This window comes from Apis dorsata, unplaced genomic scaffold, assembly GCF_000469605.1.
Source record: "Apis dorsata unplaced genomic scaffold, Apis dorsata 1.3 scaffold_73, whole genome shotgun sequence".
Lineage (NCBI taxonomy): Eukaryota > Metazoa > Arthropoda > Insecta > Hymenoptera > Apidae > Apis > Apis dorsata.
In genome coordinates, this window is record NW_006263371.1 from 1,437,359 (window position 1) to 1,441,609 (window position 4,251).

At 37.2% G+C, this 4,251-nt stretch overlaps 1 protein-coding gene across 4 annotated transcripts in view; it reads right to left on the bottom strand.

Moving 5' to 3' along the window:
- LOC102677690 (serine-rich adhesin for platelets-like) overlaps nt 1-4,251 on the bottom strand; it is a 59,259-nt gene that overhangs the window by 44,791 nt on the left and 10,217 nt on the right. The window contains exon 1 of one of the 4 annotated variants that reach the window (XM_031515502.1): nt 1,723-2,108. The exons of the other annotated variants lie outside the window; for them this stretch is intronic. The gene's annotated coding sequence lies outside the window, so the exon portion shown is untranslated. Of the gene's footprint in view, nt 1-1,722; nt 2,109-4,251 lie in introns of those variants that run through there. 4 annotated transcript variants of the gene reach the window in all.

The following is a 4,251-nucleotide window of genomic DNA, read 5'->3' on the forward strand; positions in this document are numbered from 1 at the left end:
TCATCCCATCCATTCATTGCTCAAAGAATGAAAAAGAAATTTCATTTCTAATTACGCCATCCAAATAATTCCTTTCGAAGAAGCCGCGTCATCGACTTTCAATTGCTTATGGCGCTCGTTTCACGGCTCCAATACGCAACGTAAGGAGAATCCCCGTTAAATTGTCTTCAGCGCGGTCGTCAATCAGTGACATCAGCGAGGCACGCTTTCTTAATGCCACGCGGCCGTCGCGGCCCGCTAAACAAAAATAAAGATTCCACACTATCGTTCGGTGGGGGATTCCCTTATGCAACAGGTGGCTAACCTGACTTGCAGACCCTGCCCGCGAAAAAATCCTCCTGCCAGAAGATGCAATCCTTACTACTTGTACACTATCGGTCAAAATGTTTCCGAATTCAAAATGTGTTTAAAAGTTTAAAGATTTAAAGATTAGAATTTATTAATTTACCTCAAAAATTCGATACAATTAATCGATATATCGATCCTGTCACCTGTTAATCTCATTATCCCTGGCTAAGGAAAGTAGAGGACAGTTTCGCGATAATTTAGCGTATCCTTTTTTACCGATCGAGGCAGGATTCGTGTAAACATATTCTCACCAGAGATCGTTTCCAGAGCAACCAAATGGCGTAATTGAATTCATACTTCCCACTTGCAGTGAATTGCTGGATTCGATAGATTTAAAAGCGGTTTAAAGATGTATCGCTCGACTTGGTGCATGGTATGGCGATCAATTTGAATTCTAGTTCAGGAAATAGCGTAGTGCTGTTGAACGGTGTTCTAATGGACGTGTGTCAAGATCTATGGGCTATTTGGCAAGAAACTGAGCGAGGAAGTGAAGCAATGATAAGTGGAAGTTCGGTATACGATGTCTGTAATTTCTTGTCGATCGGTCTGGTAATTTGAAGATTTTTGTAGCCTATTGTTGCGTTTATTCTGAATATTATCAGTGTGAAAGTGGTGTTTGGCTTATTTTTCATCATTTTCTGAATATTACTTTCCGAGAAAATTTAAAAGGAAATGAAGCAACGATGAAAAGAAACTTAATAAAAGGTGTTTATAGGCGATTTGTAGCGTATGATAATGTAAGAAATCTTTGTGCTATTATGCGTTGTATATATATATATATATTGAATACGTTGTGCTTGCTCGATAATAGATAGAAATTTATGGAGAATTTTATCAGAAATAATAATGATCAGAAGTCTATAAATGTTTATGGAATTATAATATAAGCAAACAGGCTACCTCAACACGACAATTCGAAAATACCCACAGGCTATTATTAGCACGTAACGAATAACCATTCGAGAATGTCATAAGGAGAATTAATGCCGGCCAAGTTAACTCATTATTTAAATCAAAATTTTTCCATTATTTTCAATCCCATACGATTAATGGCTATACCAATTTCAAACACGATAGATAATTAAACAAATCCTTATAAGCGGAAACTTATTAATATAACCTCCATATCCTATCATCTCGACATATCTCGGAATCTCATATACGGAATTATTATTACCACAAGATATTATTTTCTCAAAATCGTCGTGGTAATAAAGTAATAAGTAGAAAAAAAAAAAAAAAAAAAAGAAAAAGAAGAAAGAAAAAAAATACGCAAAGAAAGAGAGAAATCATTCGAAGAATTATTCGATCCGATTTTTAAAAATCGACTCTCGATAAATTATTCGAATCAATGTGAAAAGAAAATCGACGAACCTGTGTGTATCCCGCTCGATTAATCCTTCAAGATTCTGGCTCTCGGGTTCTCTCAGCTGTTGGGATCAGCAGCAGCGCGGAGGGAGGAGGGGAGGAGGGGGNGCACACGGGGGGGCCCCACGAAGAACACACCTCGAGATTTGTCAACCTCGCTCGGTGCAGGCGATCGTCAGACTAAAGTCGTCGTTCCACTGGAAACCGAGTACGTGCATGGCTTTCTTATCCCTCCTGTTAGCTCGAAATCCATTCCTTCTCTCTCCTGCTCGCTCGGCCAGCCGCAACCTCTCTGTCCCTCCAACGACCGTTTCGCTCGCTCTCCCTCTCTCCACAGCTCTATCACCGGGTCCAGAATGGAGGGGAGGCCGAGTCCAAGGATATTCAGGAGCCGTGGAAAAATATATTTTGGTGTCCACTTTGGGGACACCGATTTTCGAAATTTTCGAAAGCCTCGAGTCAAAATTCTTTTTTTTTTCTTTCTTCTTTTTTTTTTTCGTGTAGAAGAGAAATCGATGGATGACAACTGTCGAACGTTATTTCTCGTCGATCGCTCTTCGACAATGCTTCGAGGATATTCTTTTCTTTGGATATAAAAATTTAATACATCGAAAGGAATTTATCCGCGTTCCTCGAATTAAGTTTCTTTAAAAAAAGGAAAGAAATCGTCGAAGTGAAAAGAAATTTGAAAACACTGGCGATGATTAATCATCATCAGAGGAGGAGATAAAATTATTAAATTTCCTTTTAAACTTTCATCATAAGTGATAAATATCGGCGAACGATGCATCCATTCCTCGCGCGTTAACAATACTACCTTCTCAACGAACGAGGTAAGAGAGAGAAAGAGACGAATAGATCGATGTATCTCGTTTCTGGCACCCTGTAATTTGTACACATGCGAAAACCGTTTCTCAAATAACCATCAAGTGTAATTTTGGTATTGTTGTTATTCTACACTCAAATCCACCTCTATTTGGAAACTTTCTATATAAAACTGCTTCGAGGAATTTATGTTAATGGAAGTATAGATTAATCTGAAAGGTATTAACGAAATCGACAATTAGATCACGTGGGCGTGGTCCACGAGTAATCTTTTCTTTTATTCGTCACAGCAATTCGAATGTTTTGACCTTGATATTAATGTTCCATCGAATTTTACGTTTTAAGGTAACCGGATCTGCCTCTTGTTCATACGTAATATAATTCTAGAGTAATCTACATCACTTATTCCTTAAAGTATTAATTTGCATGGTTATTACTCCAGGATTTCTTTTTTTTTTTTTTTTGTTATTTATTACGTCAATAATAAAGTTGACTTTAAACTATTATCATAAACTATTATACTATTAAACTATTATTAAACTATATTTAATAGCTCTTTGATCGATCGATATCTCTTTCTTCATCCTTGACGTCATTAATTTCTATTGATAATTTACAAACGACAATGAATACATCCAAATATTAAAGAGAAATATTTTTTTCTCAATCTCAAGAGTCGTTTTCATTCCTCCAGATCAATTCAAATTCCCTTGACGATCCATTATATCCTTTCAACTGATCAACACGATGGATATTTTCAAATTGTCATTGCACGTCCAATTCGCTCGCACGTTTCTTCGACTCTTGTCGAGATTAGTAGCTCTAAACGCACACAATCGCGTTTGATCGATCGATCCAGAGAGCACAAAGGTTTTGAAACGAAAAAAAAAAAAAAAAAAATTCGATCGCACGGCATTGAGATAGCTGTTTGGAATTCGTACTATTCCCTGGGCTGGATAGCGAGCGCGACGCGAATAAAACAGAAAATAGAACAGACAGGAAGGCGGAGAGAAAGAGAGTGCCGCAACGAGAGCTAAGAATCAGCTGAGAAAAGTGCGAGGGAAAAGTGAGCTGGATGGCCTTCGCGACAATTCACTCGTTTTACCTCTTGTTTCGCCGTTCGAATTCGCCTCTATCGGCGAAACCGATCGGCTTTCCGTCAATTCTGCTCGATCGATTGAAAAGGTATCGGCCATTTTTTTTTTTCGGCAGTAATAAATTATCCTTCCAATTCGTGAACATCGACCCCCTCGATTATTCTTTTTTCTCGCGGATGAGGTTTTGAATTTTTTGAAAATGGAAAAATATTAAACAGATATCGTATCAAAAACAATATATCTATCGATATTATTAATATTTTGCAAAGAGAATATTGCAGATATAGGAAAGATATCTGGAATCGAGACGTTGATTATTGTAATAATGAAACGCGATTGATGAAAGGTCAATAGAAGGAAAACTAGTCCATTTTAATGTTAAATCGTAAATTGGCATAAATCTTCGCGAGATAATGAAATTTATGAATCCCCGATCGAGGAAGTGAAAGGTTTTACAAGATTAGAAACAGATATCTTTCGTAATTGATCAGATGCTACAGATTTATTAGGATCGAAAAGATCACGGGGTAAATGCCGATCGAGAAGAAGCTCACAAAGAAGAAAAAAAAAATAATAATTTAATAATAATCAGAATACCAAACTCACAATTACA